This window comes from Symphalangus syndactylus, chromosome 12, assembly GCF_028878055.3.
Source record: "Symphalangus syndactylus isolate Jambi chromosome 12, NHGRI_mSymSyn1-v2.1_pri, whole genome shotgun sequence".
Classification (NCBI taxonomy): domain Eukaryota; kingdom Metazoa; phylum Chordata; class Mammalia; order Primates; family Hylobatidae; genus Symphalangus; species Symphalangus syndactylus.
In genome coordinates, this window is record NC_072441.2 from 35,543,205 (window position 1) to 35,565,154 (window position 21,950).

General features: G+C 38.9%; 1 protein-coding gene across 3 annotated transcripts in view; it reads left to right on the forward strand.

The window, feature by feature from the left end:
* Positions 1-21,950, forward strand: part of ADGRL2 (adhesion G protein-coupled receptor L2) — a 691,023-nt gene that overhangs the window by 380,892 nt on the left and 288,181 nt on the right. Inside the window, exon 1 of one of the 3 annotated variants that reach the window (XM_063624187.1) lies at positions 13,522-13,722. The exons of the other annotated variants lie outside the window; for them this stretch is intronic. The gene's annotated coding sequence lies outside the window, so the exon portion shown is untranslated. Of the gene's footprint in view, positions 1-13,521; positions 13,723-21,950 lie in introns of those variants that run through there. 3 annotated transcript variants of the gene reach the window in all.

Consider the following 21,950-nt stretch of genomic DNA (forward strand, 5'->3'; position numbering starts at 1 on the left):
TTTTCCAGGAATTTATCCATCTCTTCTAGGTTTTCTAGTTTATGTGTGTAAAGGTGTTCATAGTAGCCTTGAATGATCTTTTGTATTTTGGTGGTGTCAGTTGTAATATCTCCTGTTTGATTTCTCAGTGAAGTTATTTGGATTTTCTCTCTTCTTAGTTAATCTTGCTAATGGTCTAGCAATTTTATTTATCTTTTCAAAGAATCAGCCTTTTGTTTCATTTAACTTTTGTAATTTTTGTTTGTTTGTTTCAGTTTCATTTAATTCTGGTCTGATCTTGGTTATTTCCTTTCTTCTGCTGGCTTTGGGTTTGGTTTGTTATTTCTCTAGTCCCTTGAGGTGTGACCTTAGATTGTCTGTTTGTGCTCTTTCAGACTTCTCGATATAGGCGTTCAGAGCTATGAACTTTCCTCTTAGCACTGCCTTAGCTATATCCCAGAGGTTTTGATAAGCTGTATCATTATTGTCATTCAGTTTGAATAATTTTTAAATTTCCATCTTGATCATTTTTGACCCAATGATCATTCAGGAGCAGATTATTTAATTTCCATGCATCTGCATGGTTTTGAAGATCTCTTATGGAGTTGATTTCCAGTTTCATTCCACTGTAGTCTAAAAGAGTGCTTGATATAATTTCAATTTTCTTAAATTTATTGAAGCTCATTTTATGGCCTATCATATGGTCTATCTTGGAGAAAGTTCCATGTGCTGTTGAATAGAATGTGTGTGTATTCTGTGGTTGTTGGATGAAATGTTCTGTATATATCTGTTAAGTCCATTTGTTCCAAGGTATAGTTTAAATCCATTGTTTCTTTGTTGACTTTCTGTCTTGATGAACTGCTGTCTTGATGACCTGTCTAGTGCTGTTAGTGGAGTACTGAAGTCCCCCACTATTATTGTGTTGCTTTTTATCTCATTTCTTACATCTGTTAGTAATTGTTTTATAAATCTGGGAGCACTAGTATTAGGTGCATATATGTTTAGGATTGTGATATTTTCCTGTTGGACAAGGCCTTTCAGCATTATATAATGTCCCTCTTTGTCTCTTTTAACTGCTGTTGCTTTAAAGTTTGTTTTGTCTGATATAAGAATAGCTACCCCTGCTCACTTTTGGTGTCCATTTGCATGAAATGCCTTTTTCTACTCCTTTACTTTAAGTTTATGTAAGTCCTTAAGTGTTAGGTGAGTCTCCTGAAGGCATCAGATGGTTGGTGAGTTCTTATGATTCCGATCTTTCAAGTGGAGCATTTAGGCCATTTACATTCAATGTTAGTATTGAAATGTGAGGTATTGTTACATTCATTGTGCTCTTTGTTGCCTGTGTATTTTTTGTTTGTTTGTTTGTTTTTTGCTTTTGCTTTTTAGTATATATTCTTGTTTTACAGGTCCTGTGTGACTTATGCTTTAAAGAAGAAACACATGAAAATGTGTTTCCAGGATCCTTTCAAGGTTTAGAGCTCCTTTTAGCAGTTCTCGCAGTAGTGGCTTGGTAATGGCGAATTCTCTCAGCATTTGTTTATCTGAAAACAACTATATTTCCTTCATATATGATGCTTAGTTTTGCTGGATACAAAATTTTTGGCTGACATTTGTTTTGTTTAAGGAGGCTGAAGATTGGGCCCCCAATCCCTTCTAGCTTGTAGGGTTTCTGCTGAGATATCTGCTGTTAATCTGATAGGTTTTCCTTTATAGGTTACCTGATGCTTCTGTCTCACAGCTCTTAAGATTCTTTCCTTTGTCTTACCTTTGGATAATCTGATGACAATGTGCCTAGGTGAAGATGTTTTTGCAATGAATTTCCCAGGTGTTCTTTATGCTTCTTGTATTTGGATGACTAGGTCTCTAGCTAGGCCAGGGCAGTTTTCCTCTATTATTCCCCCAAATATGTTTTCCAAGCTTTTTGAATTCTCTTCTTCCTCAGGAAAACCAATTATTCTTAGGTTTGGTCGTTTAACATAATCCCAGACTTCTTGGAGGCTTTGTTCATATTTTCTTATTCTTTTTTCTTTGTCTTTGTTGGGTTGGGTTAATTCAAAGACCTTGTCTTTGAACTCCAAATTTCTTTCTTCTACTTGTTCAATTCTATTGCTTGTACTTTCCAGAGCATTTCGTATTCCTAAAAGTGTCCAAAGTTTCCTGAATTTTTTATTGTTTTTTCTTTAAGCTATCTATTTCCTTGAATATTCCTCCCTTCACTTGTTGTGTCATTGTTTGGATTTCCTTGCATTGGGCTTTGCCTTTCTCTGGTCCCTCCCTGATTAGCTTAATTACTAACCTCCTGAATTCTTTTTCAAGTAAATCAGGGATTTCTTCTTGTTTTGGATCCATTGCTGGTGAACTAGTGTGATTTTTGGGGGGTGTTGAAGAGCCTTGTTTTGTCGTATTACCAGGATTAGTATTCTGGTTCCTTCTCATTTGGGTAGGCTCTATCAGAGGGAAGGTCTAAGGCTGAAGGCTATTGTTCAGATTCTTTTTCCCACAGGGTGTTCCCTCGATGTAGTACTCTCCCTCTTTTCCTATAGATGTGGCTTGCTGTGAGCCAAACTGCAGTGACTTCTGGGTCTAGCCACCCAGCGAGTCTACCCAGCTCTGGGCTGGTACTGGGGATTGTCTGCACAGAGTCCTGTGATGTGAACCATCTATGGGTCTCTCAGCTGTGGAGAACAGGCATCCACCAGCACCTGTTCTGGTGGACATGGTGAAGGGTGAAATCTCAAATACTATTTTAATGTAACAAAGACACAGTAGTTTATTTGGCTAATGATTATAAATAAAATGTAGCATTTGTCAGCTTTCCTCTTATAGTGAGTCTGCCTGACTTAGGAAAGTTTACACTTTAAGTTGGCCGAGATTCTTTCCCTAGGATATCGTAAATCTTTCCCTATCTCTGACCTATAGCCGTGCTAAAAGAACACCTAAAAGAATATTAGATTTTCTAGAGATTTGTTCCTTTATTTGACATAGATCTGTTAAGCACCTGCTATATTTGAGGTACTTTTGGATTTCAGAAATATATGACTCAGTCTCTCTCCTTAAGAAGGACCCAAGCCTGTGGCAGAGACATTCAGCCAAGCAGAGAAACTCAACTAAATGGTTGATTTGTAAAAATGAAAAAAACATTTTGTGAGGCCTCAGATTTTTCACATCATATTTCACACTCTCATTCTGAGATGTAAATGAAAAGATTTTTTAAAATGACTGTGACCCTTTGGCAAGATGACAAGAACCACACCACACCCAAACCTGTTTGTTCTGCTGTCTTCGTCCACCCACCGGCAGATGTGGCTGCAGGGGGCTGTGTGGGTGACAGAATGCAGCGATGGAACTTTAGAATTGGCTCCCATGAGTGGAATCGGGGGAAGGGTCATCAAAAGGCAGGAAGGAGCCAGTGTGTTTGAGACTGAGGCTAAGTAAGCATTTTTGACTGATTTGCTGTTACAGATTCCCTAAAGCCTCATCAGATTGTGATTTTGCAACTCTCTTGAGCACAGTCCTAGTTTTCACAACACCCTCTCATTTTCACTGACCAGACCCAGTCTTTGGATGAGATCTCTCTCTCCCAATCTGGAACTCAGACGCTGTTACTATTTCTTCTATTCCCCAACATCTGAGGTGCTTCTCACTCAATCCCAAATTTTCCTTTGACCCCAACTTACTTACTCACAGGAGTAGGAGGACAAAGAGAAAGGGAAATAATTTGATGAGAAGCAGGGATTGACTACTTCCAATTCTTTTTCACTGTAACCCATACTGTCAACAGCAGATGACATCGATTTGATCTTCCCACTATTATTTGTTCTTAGCTATATTCAGAATGTAAAATTTAGGGCCAGGCATAGTGGCTTACACCTGTAAGCCCAGCACTTCAGGAGGCCAAGGTGGGCAGATCACTTGAGGTCAGGAGTTTGAGACCAGCCTGGCCAACATAGCGAAACCCCATCTCTACTAAAAATACAAAAATTAGCCGGGCGTGGTGGTGCATGCCTGTAGTCCCAGCTACTAGGGAGGCTGAGGCTGCTGGAGGATCACTTGAATCCGGGAGGTGGAGGTTGCGGTGAGCCGAGATCTCACCACTGCACTCCAGCCTGGGTGACAGAGTAAGACTCTGTCTCAAAAAAAGAAGACTGTAAAATTTAGTATCCAACTTCTATTCATCATTTAATCCGGGACTATCTTGGAGAGGATGAAATGAGGTTGAAGCCCTATTTCTAAAATGTAAAAGGGTTGTTTTGGCTATCTAAACAAAGGGCTCAGTGTTTTAATATTCCTAGTTAAAAATGACAGGATTGGCCACCTGCCTTACCTTTTTTCTAGTTTATTCATTTCTTTGTAAATTTTTCCTACTCTCCTTTCTAGGCAAACCTACACTTTTCCTGCTGAGCTTCCTAAAGTTATAGAGTAAAATGTCACCAACAGGAAGCATGGGATTCATTTCACTCTTGCTGGTAGGTACATTCAGAATACGACTTCAACAGGTTTATTTCCCGTTTGTAATCTAAACCTTATTGGGCTGCCTGCAGTGGAAGCCTCAGCTACAGCTGCAGAAATAAAGTCTTTACAGAAGCACTTAAAGAAGACCTGGTTGTTCTGGTACTGCTTCTGAAGAAGTTCCAGTCAGCAGCAGGGGAAAATTTATGAGATTCACATGAGATTTTTGGTTTCTTAAAAGAGTACACATGCCACAGAGAATCTGAATACATTGCACGAAAATCGTACAGTCCTGTCAACCAGCACAAGCACATGTGCAGAAAACTTGAGAGGTCACTGTTTGGCAGGACCACACTAAAATCATCTGAGACAAATGAGATAAACCTGTTTAAAGGCTTAAAGTGAAAGAGATTCTGCAACTTCATCTGGGGAGGCCTGATAATATCTAATTGTTATCTTTAGTTCTGGGACCCATCTTTAGTAGTCATTGGTATCAGTTCTGCTTGTTTTTTTTTGGTTTTTTTTTAAGCCTATAAATTGGTTAAAGATAAAGCATTAACCAAAACCTCTGTAAGTACATGAGAATCTCTACTTCGTAGAAAAGAAATAATAATAACTTACGAATACAGAGTATTTTGATTGCATATACCAATATGCTTGGGTAATATCTACTGTTAGTTTTCTTTTTAGGACTTTTATTTTTTTCGAGACGGAGTTTCGCTCTTGTTGCCCAGGCTGGAGTGCAATGGCACAATCTCGGCTCACTGCAACCTCTGCTTCCTGGGTTCAAGCGATTCTCCTGTCTCAGCCTCTCGAATAGCTAGGACTATAGGCATGTGCCACTACACTCAGCTAATTTTGTATTTTTAATAGAGACGAGGTTTCTCCATGTTGGTCAGGCTGGTCTTGAGCTCCCAACCTCAGGTGATCCACCCACCTCAGCCTCCCAAAGTGCTGGGATTACAGGCGTGAGCCACCACGCCCGGCCCTCTTTTTAGGACTTTTGATTATCAGGAGTTGTGTAGGCTGAGGTAAAATGGCATATATATATGTGTGTGTGTGTGTATTTATATATGTATGCATGTATATAGATATATACACACATATATCTATATACACACACAAAGCTATTTTCATATACAGTATATATGATATATATACATGTACTTTCATATACAGTATATATGATACATATATATTCACACACATGCACAAATAAGCCATTTTCATATAGTATACAGAAAGCAATTTTTCCTTAGTATATATATATGTATATAAAATCAAATTAGGCTGGGTGTGGTGGCTCACGCCTGTAATCCTAGCACTTTGGGAGGCCAAGGCGGGCGGATCACCTGAGGTCAGGGGTTCGAGACCAGCCTGGCCAACATGGCGAAACCCCATCTCTACTAAAAATACAAAACTTAGCTGCACTCCAGCCTGGGCAACAGAGTGAGAGATTCTGTCTCAAAAATAAATAAATAAATCAAATTAAATAATGTGTTTTTAAAGTGTTTATACCCATCCTACTGCCAAGAGAAGATCCAGTTACTCAAGTTGATTGAATTATATGGGATAACAGAGATGCCAACCCATCTTGACCCCGCAGTGTTAAGCCAATTCCTTTGATATTAGGCCATTGTATGCTAAGCTCTTTTTTGAATTACTGTTAGAATAAAGTAAAAATAAAGACCAGGAAGAGCAAGCAAGACACAAGTAGGCTTGTGGGAAAAATGAGAATTGGTGACATTAATAACAATAAAAATGATGCATAAATTGCTATAGCACATTGTAATTTTCTAAGTGTTTATCTAAAGATGATTTGATCTTTTTAATAATCTTTTGAGGAAGATTGAACAAGTATTATCAAGTCATTTTATAGAACAGAAAGTTAAATCAGGTGTTGTAGAGCAGCAATAGGCATTTTTTGCCAGTATAATATTTAATAAAACATTGAATTAGATGTCAATAGTTTAAAATTTGGAGATTTCACATAAAAACTCAGATATCTGACTTATCTAGAAAGTTGAAAGTTCTGGTACCACTGGATGACACTGGGCCAATATTCCCCTGACAACACATTAGCACTTCCTATTGTCTTATACCCACACTCCTCACTCATTAATCTTTACTAGCTTGGTCATTTTAGGCATTTGATTTTTGAACCCCTGGTGTAAAAGGATTTTCATACTGCCATGCCCTGAATTCATGACAGGTAGGCCTAGAGTGCAGGTCTGTGGCTTGTATTCTTTTACCATAAAATGTTTACATTGAACTGATGTATGGCTAACACATCCTTCTTTCCTCTCCTCCAAGAGCCTTCTGCTCCCCTGAACTTCTCACAGTTGCCAATTGCCCAAGAGCTCATGCATTCCCATGTCCCCATACGCTTGATGCTGTTCCTCGTGCTTTTCATCCTGTCTACCTGCCACTCTCCCGTCTCCCAACTAAACCTTAGTCCTAGTGCTCCACTTAAAGTTCCCCTGCTCTCTGCAGCTGTCTCAGAGCCTATCTGCAACCTTCCTCCTCTCCCTCAACCATCATTTATTCAGACTCATCATTTGTTCAATAAATGTCAAATAAGAGAATGAAGAAGGGATACAATCGTTTTAGGCTAATGCATTTGTCTGCACTGGATTTACTTTTTTCCCAAGGTCTGTGTTGGGTGACACATTATGACTTCCATGTCTGTTTAAACTATGGGTCAGATTACTTCACAATAAAGATTTTGAAGAGAATGTCATTGAGCCACATCTATCCCAGGGAATGTGGACGAAGTTTGGGCAACTTCTTTTTTGAGGTAGTTCAGCATGACACTGTGGATTCAGCATTTTAAACTCATTTATTTATCAAAAATGTTCCTTGCTTGGAACATGAGTTTCTTTACCACTTTAGTTTGGTAAACAGGGAAAACGTTAATTCAAAGTCCAGAGAAGGCACTACTCATTTTACCCCAGCAGGAGACAAATCAGTGGCTGGCAGGGGAAATTATATGTAGAAAAATGATGAAGAAAAGATATGGACTGGCCCAAGTTATTGATTCATCCCACAAACATTTTTTGATATTTATTGTGTTCCAGACACTGAGCTAGGCCCTGGAGGTAAGCAGACATGTAAATACATAGGTGCAATGGATATTATGGGCATCTGTACATTATATGAGGGATACAGAGGAGACAACAATTAATTCTGCCCAATGAAATCAACAAAAGATACCTAAGTAAGTTGACCAGTTAGCTGAGTCCTAAGGGACACAAGTATATTTTGTACTCACTTTGAAGATGACATTAAAGACTTTAATATTAAAAATAAATTTGGAAAATGGATCTCTCCTTCCTAAGGGTATAGATCATATGAAAAACACTTGAGAATATAGTATGTGCATTTAAAAGAGGCACCTAGAAGATGCAAAATAAATGAATAGGAATATACAGTCTCCAGATTCTACCTGAATTCAATCTTGGTTCAATTATTTGCTAGCAGTGTGATCTTGGAAAAGTTACTTAACTTCTTTGTGCCTCAGTTTTCTTCTCTGTTAAAATAGATAATGAAACTAACGATGTGGTTAGTTATAGATGAGATAATATATGTAAAATGTTTAGCACACTGTCTGGTACATAGTAATAAAAAAAGTTAGTGATTAGCATTACTATAACATAATCTAGTATGAGCCCGTGCGCTATTTTTCTTTGAAATAGCCAGCATCAAAATAAGATCATATAATTCAAAGCACTTATTAATAAAAACTTAGATAATTAAAACAAAAGAAGAAATCTCAAACCTAATATGCCTTGTATCATTTATGTGTCAGTTTTGCATTTTATTCTCACTCATCTTAGATAATGAAATGAGACCAGGTCCCATAATTGCCCTTCTGTAACTAACTGTTCAGTTTCTTGAATTTTTCAGTGAGGATCGTCTTCCCATTGTAATGAATTACTGTAATGCTACTGTGCTGTGGCTTCCAGTACTGCATATTACCAGTGAGAACCATTCTCAGCAATAAATTAACTTTCTTTTTTTTTTTTTTTTTTGAGACGGAGTTTTGCTCTTGTTGCCCAGGCTGGAGTGCAATGGCACGATCTTGGCTCACCGCAACCTCCGCCTCCCGGGTTCGAGCGATTCTCCTGCCTCAGCCCCGCGAGAAGCCGGGATTACAGGCACACACCACCACGCCCGGCTAATTTTGTATTTTTAGTAGAGATGAGGTTTCTCCATGTTAGTCAGGCTGGTCTCGAACTCCCAACCTCAGGTGATCCGCCCACCTCGGCCTCCCAAAGTGCTGGGATTACAGGCGTGAGCCACTGCGCCCGGCCTAATAAATTAACTTTCAAACCTTGATGAACATCGTGAATCCTACGTTTTCTTAAATTGTGAATCCTAAATAAGCACACACATACATATGTACATATATGCATCCCTTTTAATAGTATGTATTATACTCTCCATTTGAATTGATTATTTTTATTGATACATATATTTATTTGACTAAGAACATTTTAGGAATATTGAAAATAATATCAATATTCTTCTGGAAGAGTCTCAAAAATCTTTTATTTCCTATTAATTCTTTGGTTATTCCTATAAAATTCAGATGAAACTGATTATTCAGTCTCTTCTAGATAGGGTAAAATCAACTTTCTGAAAATCTCTCACAAGTGGGGACTCGACAGTCTCTTGATAACATACCGTCCTTTCATTCTGTGCTTACCTACCAAAAATAATCTTAGGCTTTTCTACGTAATAAAAAGATATAAAAATATATTAAAATTATTTTTAATAAATCATAAATATATTTATTTTAATAAATAATAATACTTTATTATTTTCTAATACCCACTCGCACTGGAATAGTAAAAATTACCAAATAGACACTATTTTCTTTTCTAAAGATATTTTTCATTTTACTAAATTGGGATCATTGACTGTATTTCCATCTGGAAGGAAAGGACCTTGCCTTATATTGCTATTTCTGTGTCACCCCTTGGATTACCACACGGCTGAGGCAGCTATGTTTTGAGAATTGAGTGTGAGGCTGGGTATGGTGGCTCATGCCTATAATCCCAGCACTTTGGGGGCCAAGGTGGGTGGATCACTTGAGGTCAGGAGTTAAGAGACCAGCCTGGCCAATATGGTGAAACCCCATCTCTACTAAAAATGCAAAAATTAGCTGGGTGTGATGGTGCGTGCCAGTAATCCCAGCTACTTGGGAGGCTGAGGCAGGAGAATCGCTTGAACCTGGGAGGCGGAGGTTGCAGTGAGCCGAGAGATTATGCCACTACACTCCAGCCTGGGAAACAGAGTGAGACTCTTGTTTCAAAAAAAAAAAAAGAATTGAGTGTGAGCTCCTTGAAATTCCTCCCTGGCTGTATTCCTCTGTTGCGTTCTGGGCTTTCTGCCTTGTTCCTGGGCAGTATCTCACTTCCATTTTTCCCATTTCCAAGTCTTCTTTTGCAGACTGACACATTGTTTGTAATTCATTATAGAGAAATGTAGCTCGCTGTCTATCCAGTGCTGCTTACCAGACCACACCCAGAAGGACCTAGACTTTCTCAACTTGAGTGTCTAGATTTATCTAGTTGTTTTCCTCAACAAAAGAACTATTCATAAGTGATATATGTGTTGCTCCTCCCAAGAAGGCAAAAATAGTCATCTTTTTTCATTTTTACAAAACAGCATAGCAGAATTTTTTTTCCCTCTTAGCTATGTAGATTTTTTTTTTCAAAAATATGTTTAGAGTGTGTTGTCCATGTAAAGCTTTATACAGAACAAGTCATTCTTTACTTCTAGTAACTCCCATCACAGGAAGTGAACCCCAAGAAGGTGAAGCAGATAGCTACATAAATAAATTCTAGTGTCTTCAGGAAAGAAAGAACTTTGGATGTGCTTGTGGAAACTCTGACAATTATGTTTGAGATATCATGGAGAATGGGGCAGAGGCAAGAATAGAGAGGAGTTGGCCAGGCACGGTGGCTCACACCTGTAATCCCAGCACTTTGGGAGGCTGAGGCGGGCAGATCACAAGGTCAGGAGATCGAGACCACCCTGGCTAACACGGTGAAACCCCGTTGCTACTAAAAATACAAAAAATTAGCCGGGTGTGGTGGTGGGCGCCTGTAGTCCCAGCTACTTGGGAGGCTGGGACAGGAGAACGGCGTGAATCCAGGAGGCAGAGCTTGCAGTGAGCCAGTATCACGCCACTGCACTCCAGCCTGGGCGACAGAGCGAGTCTCCATCTCAAAAACAAAAACAAAAACAAAAACAAAACAAAAAAGAATAGAGAGGAGTTGATGTTAACTCGATTTTAGCAGAAATGAAAGATTCTGAGAACTCCAGAACTTCAGAACAAACCAATGAGTTTGATATCAGTCTCTAGCAAACTTTAGACAATTATTAAAATAAAAGCGAGCCTGCTGAAAAATGGCACTGACTATTAAGAATCAGCATGGGGTCCCTAAGAACAAAGCAGCCACAAGTAAACTAGTTTATGTTTTCTCTTCAAAAGAGAATATAACTGGATTTTTGCAAGTATTTTAATCAAAATACCCATATGTTCCTAGAAGATAAGTTAGAGACACTTTAGAATATGGTTAGGAAGTTTCCAAAATGGCAGAATTATCTCTTTAAAAGTGATTAAGAATGAACTTTGGAGTCAGACAGCCTTAGGGGTTCAAATTGAAGCCCCGTACCTTATCAACCATGAAAATTTTTGAAAGTTGCGGAAGCTTCCTGAACCATAATTCCCTAAATTGTAATAAGGATTAAAATTATCTATGTCATAAGGATACTGTGTTTCTTGTGACATAATTTACACAAAGTGCTCTTTACTCCTTATTAAATAAGTGCTCAATAAAAATGATAGGAGTTGTTTTATTCTCATTATCGAGGGTTGATTGATTGTTGCCAATCTGAAGAGAGGTCTCTGAGACATGCACTAGCGCTTTTTTTGCCAATGATTTGAAGGAAAGCATGGAAGGCATAATAATGATATTGTCAGGCTCCTTGCCAGGCTGTGTGCTTTTTCAGGAAAGGGACCTGTCATCTTGCCCTCGGTATGATCATTGCCTGACCCATAGTAGCTGCTCAGATGTCTTTTAAAGAATGACACAAAATGAAATGTGGTAACCAAGACATTGGATAGCAAAATCAGGAATCCAGATATCCCAAATAATTAGAACAATGAGCCAGTACCAGAGATAAACTCTAGAATGGATGGAAAAAGTTGTAAGAGGTTTGATACCACAGAATTTGGTATGAAAAAGATTTAGATGTTTTAGTTTTGTAAAAGTTCAAGCACTAAGAATAATAATGATGCCAACCTCTCCTCAGAGTGCATTTCCTGCCTCCACAAAATTCTAAATTATTAGAAACAGAGTCCAGAACAAGGCAGGCATCAGTACCCATGTATTTTGCATAATTAGACCACATTTCAAATAATGCATTCAGTTCTGACTGCCACATTTAGGAAAGGCATGGACAAACTGGAATCTCTCCAATATGGTGATAGGCATTAAAAGACATATCATGTTATAATGATTAAAGGAATGTTCAGTCTGAAGAAAGAGGAGACGTAGAGAAAAATGATAGCCATTTTTCAAATAGTTGAATAACTTTCATGTGGAATAGGGATTAAATTTATCCTCAGCAGCTTTAGCAAAAGCTCATACCAAAGAATAGAAAATTCAGGAAGGTATTGGTCAAAAATAAGGAAGATCTCATTTAAAATGAAACTAGATTGTCTTAGAGGTAGTAATGTATTATCTTCAAAGTTATTTAATTTTAATTTACTTGGCCAATGATTACAGCTCACATGTATGTGCATACCATGTATACATCCTATATATGAAAGAAGCCTTCAAGAGTTTGCAGGTTAGTTGATTTGTATAATTTATAGTTTCCATATATGTAGTTATAAATGTAACTCTAAACATGTACTGAGCAAGTATTTATTGAACTCATTACATGTCAATCTTGTGCTAGATGTGATGGGCAAGTTGAAGCAAAGGCAATATTTTGTAAGAAATTTTTGCTTGGGTGAGATATTGGATGAAACTTTGATATTTGAGACCAAATCAATCTAAAAATAGCACAGTTTGCTTCATTTAAATGTCTTTAAGGAATCAAGGGGTCTGAGAAAATTAAAATCCCACCTCTAGAGTACAGAACATTGACAAAATGGGTTGAAATTACAAGTCAAATGCATGACCTTTCCGTCTATTTAGCCCTATATTTTTTATACTTTGTTTTGATCATGTTATACTTGCATGACAAATAATACATATAATTTTGGCATGTTTCTAAAATCTTGTCTTGCTTCTTCAATACCTGAATTCTATTTACATACATGACTATAAAGAGATATGTAGCCAACCAACTTTTTTTTAATACCACAATCAACAATAAAATAAATTAACTGTCTACTGCTCCTTAGGGAGCTAAAATGATTTCCTTTCCTTAATAAGTTTACAGAATGCTTCTCCTATTATCCTTTTCTCTTTAGAAGAAGTAAAAGGATCATAACTAACACATGTATTTGATTTGCTATCAGAAAATTTAAAAGCAAAATGTACAACATACAACGTACACAGCGGTGTTCATTTTGATTGTTTGAGGAACTCTGATTTTATTTTCTTCCTCTGCCTTTTGTTTTGCAAACAGTTGCTTTAGAAAAGGTGAAAATACAGTCATTCTCTATGTTTAAATAAAGCTATCTTTTAAAGACAGGAACATAAAAAGAGCCCATTTTTGCTAAATGGTTAGATTTAATTAGAAGAGGGTGATTCTAAAAAGGAAACAAACAGAAAGCTGTAGAACAGCCCAGTCCTGCTCACTGCAGCCCAATCCTGATTCAGCAAATAGGTATTTGCCAGTAGCAATGAGCATTGTGTACTACAATGACGGTGCTGCTTAACTCGATACTGTTCCCACACATCAGTTAGCTGGGCCCAGTGCGTGGGTAAATCATGAAGTCACTGGGTACTTGAGCAAAATATTGAAAGCAATGGAGGTTATGAGGGTTTAGAGACAGGTGGAACTGGCTACCTGATCACAGCCACGCCCAACCTTTAAAATGTACCTGGCAACAAAATTCATGCCAATATGACACCTGTCTGCTTAGGAAATTCTTGACGAAACACAGAAGGGCAGGCTTGGGATCTTAGTAGTGTTGTGACTGTGATTTCCCCAGGAGCCTCTCTGGAAAAGGCTCAATACTCTTTTCTCACTTGTTTGCCAGTTGGAATTTGAAGGGAGCTTGATCACTGTGTTCTATGTGGATCCAGCATTACAACTGATAAGGTAAGGGCAATTATATCTCTTTGTTTGATCATTAAAGTCAGAGTATACAGAAATCTCCTACTACTCCATCTTCCCTTTCAAATGTAGATTACTAGGGCAATCTTGCCAGTGTATTTCAGGATCTTGAACTTGAGGGATAGAATTGTCTGGTGCCTGCTCTAAAAAGAGATAGCCAGCCCCTGCAATAGCTGTCGGTACAGTTTCTGGCTAATGAAATGCAGAGCAATGAGGAAGATGGTGAGCTGTGCTTGTGTGGTAATGGGTGATTTCAGAGGAAAATGTCAAAGCAGCTCATCTCCGGAGGCCCTACACGATGATGTTTTAGTAGCCACCTTTATTCAGAGATTTAAATTTATGAAAAGAGAATCATAATGACATCTTAATTGCTCTGAAGATGTCTTTTCAAAAGAATTGTCACAGGAACATTTCCTTCAGAGGAATGGAGAAACCAAAGGAGATGGCTTTATTGGGAAGAGTTGAGGAAAGCCTTCTGTCCTAGAAGTTAACATTTACGGATCTCTCTGGCAAATAATAGTCTCCCTTTCAAGTCTATTATGTTTGATGAGGATTCAAAAAGTCTTAATCGAATCTAGCAGTCATTGCTGCTTCTTTCTTTCCTAATCTCCCTGATTTTGAATGATAAGATCTTTATCTCTTAAAATAAAACATCACTTGTTAAAGCCTTTTCAAAATTAAGACTAAAACCATCACAACTAATTGTTTCTTGGCATGAAATAAACAAATTTTTAAAGTTTGATGAATTGTTTGTAAGCTCTAATCAAGTGGGTGGTGTCATAAAAGAGGGGAGGGAACCCACTGAAACAATATATGTAATTTGTTTGCATTAGTATTTGAGATAATTACAAAGCAAGTGTTCAAAAGCTGTTCTTTATACTCCAGAAGGGGCAAAGATAGGAGAGGAAAAGCATAAGAACACCCAGCCATTGTCAGCTGCTCTCTAAAATATTGCCGGATTCACAGTTGTCGAACATTAGCACTACTAAGAATGCCGGGGACAGAGTGTCACGTTGAATGTAGAGTGATGACTTCATACGAAGGCAAAGCTGAGGATATGACCAGTTTGCAGTCACAGAAAAATCAGCTTTAATTAATTTGAGTGCCAGCTCTGTGTATAATTACACAGCATGAGAGTTTGCATGCAAATGCAGAAATGCTGATTGTTCAAATACTTGCACTTGCTCATTAATACGTTGGGACTAAGCAGGGCTGGCAAGCAGACAGGGTACGGCACACACGGTGCCTGCAGGCTAATTTGTATTATACTGTAGTTAGCAAACAGATTTCAGATGTTTCTCCTTTCTTTAAATAATAAGCACAAAAATATGTATGTCATTTTCATCGGTGGCATACCTTGTTTTCTTTTTGATTAAAAATGTTTTTGGTTTCTGAAAAAGTGTCGAGGGTACATTAAACATTACTAGAACACTGATTTATAACCACTGATGCCAGGTCTGGGATATTTCTATTTGACATTTCATGTAATTGTCCGAACTGATCATATTTCATAATTAGTGAAACTATATTCAAACAATATAAGTTTATGATTAAATCCTATAGAGGAACAAAGGGAGAGACACAGCTGTATTGCCTACTTGTCTGTTGAATCTAGTATCTTGTAGTCAGCATTGGCTAGGTCCAGAAGCTTCAGCAGAACTGATTTCTTTGTGAAAGTACCTAATCCTAAAATGTCCTGCGGTGAGATTTTCCACTGCATCTTTTCAGAGATCAGCTTCAACCAAATTCCCAACTACCTTGACAACACCCTAGGGGAAAAAGTCTGCCTAAATCACTACACCAGGAACATCTGATAATTTATTAAGGAAATGGTATAAAAAAATAAGGAATTTGCCCAAGTTCCCCAAATCTGGTACTACTATCAATGCTGTCTGTTTTCTTGCCAACATTTCAATGCATTTCAGTTCTGCAAATATTTATGGAGCGCCCATTTCTGTTAGACACTGCAAAGCAGAGGATGTACTATAGTAAGTCAGATAGATAGAGTCTCTGCATTGGCTATCTCTTTTCTCCCAGGAATTGTTTCAGGAAGCAACCTAACTCAGTTCCCTGGGACATACATGTTTTTAGCAGTCATTACCTTGGGGGAAAGCCCACATTACAGAAACTTGAATCTATGGCCTTCCATAAATACAGTTTTCATGGTCCTGGGAGCCTGACTTGCCCTCTGATATTCTTTCAACCCTATTCTTGTGTAAGATGAAGGAAGCTACCTCTGTCTTGAGGGTTGAATGGAAATTTAAAGGATATGTGAAAAAGTCTATCAGGCAAGCCCAAAAGTTTTATAAGAATATATTGAAGAGGAAGGCTGTCATACCCTTCCCTGAAAGCCTATATCTGTAAGAATGGTCATTTCTCAAGGAAAAAAGGTGAACACAACATGTAGGTGGATATGGGGCACTTTACACCATTGGGTCTGACCAAAAGTAGGCAGGCATCTACCTATGTGTTTTCAATATGACCAGCTGAGGAACACCAGCTAGACAGCATCACCCCTTCTTTCTAAAAACTCTGCCAATGTACAAGTACAAAGATGGAAGGTGACAATAAAAACACTCATACATACCACCTAAGCTTCCACTTCACTTTCAGAGTAGTCATAACCTTCTCATGCTACATATCACAAATATGCAAGAAGGAAGAAGAAAATCAAGGATGCTGAAAGAACTCCAGGGTATCTTCATGATGTACAACACAGTAATTTCAGAACAGTGGTTTTCAGAGAATAACTATGAATTGCAAGTACCCTGAGCTCAAACAACCTTTCCTTATAGCTCTGTCATGGTCAGACACACGTGATTAGGAAACAAAACAAAAAAAGAAAGAAAAAGAAATTTCCAAAATAGGTATGAATTAAGAAAACACCATCTTGCTGGGACCAAAATATTAAAAAATGTTTGTTATGTGGGTTACTGGTATCTTTACCAAGGAGAGTTAAAAAACATCTTAGGGGCTTTTGCCTATAAGAAATGCATTCTAATGGGGTTATGGTAATATATGAAAGGAACCATATTCACAGATGATGCAAGTAATTTCATGAAGCTACTAAGGGATAGGAAAGAAAGATAATACATTTGTAAAGAAGAAAGTAGAGAATTTATTCTGGAACTAGAAAGTTTTCAGGAAACCTGAGAAAACTCTAGCTACAGAGATGAAGAAAGCATGTAACCCAGTGTAGAAGCACAACACACTGGGGTAGTTCAGGATGGTCAACTGCGCTGATTAATACAGCGTGAGAACCATAGAAGGCATGAAAGCAGCTAGTGAGTCAGCAATGATTAGGTCAACAAGAACTGTTTCCTTAGATTTGTGGGCTGAAATATGTATTCCACAGATGACATATTTCAAGGGCATGAGAAGAATGAAGGGGAGAATAATTGAAGATAGCAAATGTGAGGAATCTGTACCCAGAAAGTGAAGCGGGAGAAGTAATCAAGAAAAGTTTTAGGCAAGTGGAGATTTGACCATGTTTGTAGAAGGGAAGAAATTAGTGGAGCACGGGCAATTGGAGTTGTTAGGGGAAATGTGTGATTAATGGAACAGGAGTTGGGGAGAATCCAGGTAGTTATGCTAGCTAGAGAGTTTTTGTTTTCTGTTGTTGTTGTTGTTGTTGTCTTATTCCAAGAGAGAAGGACAGGAAAAGAGGATGGTGTCAGGAAATCTGAGGTGGAGGTGAGGAAAGTTATGAGAGTATGTGCCAGATGCCTTTGGTCCGGTGTGGACACTGCTGAGATCATCTCCTGGGAAAGTAAGTATAGGAAAGGGTGGAAATGACACAGACATAAAAACAACTTTATTCTCGTACCGAAGAAAAGGAAGAGCAAAATAATGTAAAACAATTTACAATGAAAATGGGTAAAAAAATGTAAGGAGAATGAAGAAATGGAAACTGGTTATTGTAAAGTTTCACTTAAACATTAACTTGTGCCAAGGTTAAATGAGTAGTGAGTCTGGACTTAGGATTACATAACAGTCTCTAAGTTTACATTTTCCAATATCAGCACACCAAAAGTAATGGGTTTTTTTGTTTGTTGTCTGTTTTATTTTTAGTTTAGTGCTCTTGTATTCTACACTAAGGAAGGAAGTGTGGGGCAGATATCTGCATATGAAGTAAAGGAGGCCAATAAGACACAAAAGAGCTTAGTCTTTAAGGAAAAACCCATCACCTCTCTGGAGCTACCCCTTCCCCCTGCTCATCTTTGGCCTTGCTGGTAACAGTAAATGGATTTATTTAACTACATGAGACAAGCCTGTATGGGGATGCTTAGGCCTCCCTTCATCATTATACTTCCCCTCTTACACAACCCAGATTTCTGTTGGCTCATACTACCTGGGTGAAACACCAAATTCAGGGCAGCCATCTCCTAAAAACCGGTTAAATCTAATATCTGTGCATTACTTGGCAAAAAGAGAAGGCCCTAAAAGTCTGACTGTCTGCTTAATGCGTCTGGAATTACCATTAGCATTTAGGATAGGTGCATTCTTAGGCTTAGCTGGCTAGTCCGGTTTTCCTGCCTCAAGACAGAGCATAGCACATCAGTCACTAAGTGGCTGCCAGTGGACACAGGGCATCCCCTGGGAGCGGCGGGTCTGGATATGGTCTGACAGGGGCGCTGAGCATTGAGATTCCTGGAGAGATTGGTGGTAGTGGTACGTGGATGTCTGGGCCTTCAAGGACCAGATAGTAATCAGTAGGAAAAGGAACAACACAAAAATGGTCTCGGAATACTTCCAGCCTGCCATTTGCTGCTGCTTCCAATTTCCTTCTTCTTTGGTCCTCTTTCTCTGCTTTCCTCTTCCCCACCTTTCCCAGATCCCAAGTCTAAGGGTCTTGTTGACCAGATAAAACAATTTGTAACATGTAGCAAATAGAGATTACCAAAGATTTCTTGAGGAGCTACTTTATGTCAGGCACTGGAGTGTATGTGGGAGATATGAAGATAAACATATCAGGCCTTTTAGTTAAGGAATTCATCATCTATTGGAAAGACAAAACTGTTAAACTCAAATACTGGATGACATAGGGGTACTGAAGAGAGGAAAAGAGGATGATGACAGAAAAAGACACTTCTGCAGAAAAAGAAAAATACTAGCAAAGCAAATGTCTGAAGCAAATGCATGTAGATATGGGAATGCACATAAACATGAACAAAACTGTGTGTTTTTTTTTTTAATTTTATTTATTTATTTATTTATTGAGACAGAGTCCCGCTGTGTCGCCCAGGCTGGAATGCAGTGGTGCGATCTTGGCTCACTGCAACCTCCACCTCTCGGGTTCAAGCAATTCTCTGCCTCATCCTCCCAAGTAGCTGGGATTACAGGTACCCGCCACCATGCCCCACTAATTTTTGTATTTTTAGTATTGGCCAGGCTGGTCTTGAACTCCTGACCTTGTGATCTACCCGCCTTGGCCTCCCAAGGTGCTGGGATTACAGGCGTGAGCCACCACGCCTAGCCCTGTGTATTATTTTTCTGGCAGCAAGGTATAATGTTGTTTGGATGCAGAAAAGCCTACTGGTTTACATCACCATGCCAGGCTAATTTTTGTGTTTTTAGCGGAGACAGGGTTTCACCATGTTGGCCAGACTGGTCTCGAACCCCTGACCTCAGGTGATCTGCCCATCTCTGCCTCCCAAAGTGCTGGGATTACAGGCATGAGCCACCGTGCCCTGCTGGGAGCGGCTCTTAAATGGCAAAATTCCTGTAGCCAGGTCAGCCTGTGAAAGAACAGCAGGAAGCCAGCCTATAGAAAAGAGGTGATGGGCTGGGCGTGGTGGCTCACACCTATAATCCCAGCACTTTGGGAGGCTGAGATGGGAGGATCTCTTGAGGCCAGGAGTTTGAGACTGGCCTAGCCAACAGCAAGATTCCATCTCTATAAAAAATTTAAAAGGTTAGATAAGCATGGGGGTAGTCTCAGATATTCAGGAGACCAAACAGGAGGATATCTTGAGCCCAGGAGTTACAGATTGCAGTGAGCTGCGATCATGTGAGCTATATGCACTCCAGCGTAAGAGACAGAGCAAGACCCTGTCTTTAAAAACAAAAATTTTGGGGCCAGGTGTGGTGGCTCATGCCTGTAATCCCAGCACTTTGGGAGGTCGAGGCAGGCAGATCACGAGGTCGAGAGATCAAGACCATCCTGGCCAACATAGTCTCTACTGAAAATACAAAAATTAGCTGGGCGTGGTGGTGCACGCCTGTAGTCCCAGTTACTTGGGAGGCTGAGGCAGGGGAATCACTTGAACCAGGGAGGTAGAGATTGCAGTGAGCAGAGATCACGTCTCTGCACTCCAGCCTGGTGACAGAATAAGACTCCGTTTCAAAAAAATAATAATAAAAATAAAAACAAAAAATTAAAAAATTTTTTCTAAAAAGGGATGGAAAAGAGGATATAAATGGTCAAGATACCTTAGAGGAGAAATGGACAGGGTTTTGCGTATTATTGCAGAGAGAGACAGAAAAGCTGTCATACTTGACTTTAAGGTTTCAAACCTTGGTGATGACATTTTGGAAAAAATAGGAAACATAGGAGGGGATGTAAATGTGAGAGGGAAGATATCGAATCCAATTTGGACGTAATGAGTGTTTTAGGTGCCAGAGCCTGTCTTTCCAGGGAAGAGCAGTGTGCAGGTGGAAACCTGTATTTAGCACTGAGGAGACGCAGGGCTAACAGCAGAGCTGTGGGCATCCTCTGCAGACAGGACCCAAAGCATAGGTGAGATTGTCAACGAAAAGAGAGAACAGGTGAGAAAAGGGCTAAGGAACAAACTTTTAGATCACATACACATAGAATGCAAAGAGGAAAGAGACAGAAGTTGCGGTCACACAGTTAAAAAGAAAACTGAGAATGTCCCAAGAAAGGAAGAAAGGGTGGAGAGTTTCTGGAAGCAAGGCCTGATCAGGCAACAAGGAGAAGACACAGACAAGGAAGATGGAATATGAGAACATTAGCTGTCACAATGACTTAGCCATGGATGACTTTCAGGAGAGAAATTTCATGAAAAGATTTCTCTTCATAGGAAGAGAAGTCATAAGCTGGGTGATAAGGACTTACCAAATGGCTCTAATGTATTTTAATATTGAAACAAAAGCAAAGCATTAAGCTTTCTAGGGGTTTAGCCCTAAATTGGAGGAACAGAAGATAAGAAATAAGGACTACCTCAAAGGGTAAGGAAAGTAGTACAAATTCAACTTGGTCTGCCGCGCTATTTTACCCAACCAGAGGCCTGTTGTAATCCTGGTTTCTCTCAAGCTGTTACTTCCCATCCTCAAGTGAAGGTGGGTGGCAGTTAATGGGGAAAGACTTGATGACTAAGGTTAATTATCAGAAAGAAAAATTACAGTGTACAATTATCTGGGGGAAAAAAAGGATGACTAAGGCCATAAATCACAATCAGGCTCTTCCTACAATTCATGCTTAGGAATTAAAGGAATTTTCCCCTAAGAATGTCATCTCCACTCCATCCACTGTTCATGGTCTATTTTATTTTTTGAATACAGTCTATCCTCATAGGAGAATGTGCAAATTTCTTGTTTTGTATGGCCTGCCCGTAGGAAAAGTCCTTGATGATAATCCTTTCACGTGAAAGTGTGTTCCTTGGCTCCTGGTGACTTTTAAAGGCTGTAGAATTCTCACAATAGCTTTGCTATCCATGTAGCAAATTTAGTGGTCAGTCTCCCTACCTTATTATGCTTACTTTAAAAACCATGATAATCTGGACAATCCTAAATGAATGTATATCTTTCCTTGGCTTTGCTTGAATGTATATTATTGTTGTTGTTGTTGTTGCATCCACATGTTGGATGCTCAGTGCTCGGGTCTACCCAAAGCAATCTGATAACAAATAGCACCATATTACCTGTGAGTAGAATACTATTTTTGCCCTATTCAAATACTTTTTTATTAGTGACCCACAACTCCTATTCAACTACATACAGATACCTGTTTAAAAGTGCAGCTGAGGTGTGATATCTAGCTTGCTGGAAGAGAATATAATTATGTTTTTACCTAACAGGTAATCTCTGTGTTATCCAAGTTATGTATGGGGAATATGAATTATCCATGTACCATATTAACAAAGCATTCAATTGCACTTAGCTTGTGTTCTTCTTTTCAAATATAAGTAGCTATTTTAAATGCCTACGCTTGTTCTCTATTTCTTTTTAGTTGTAAGAATATCTCTGCCACT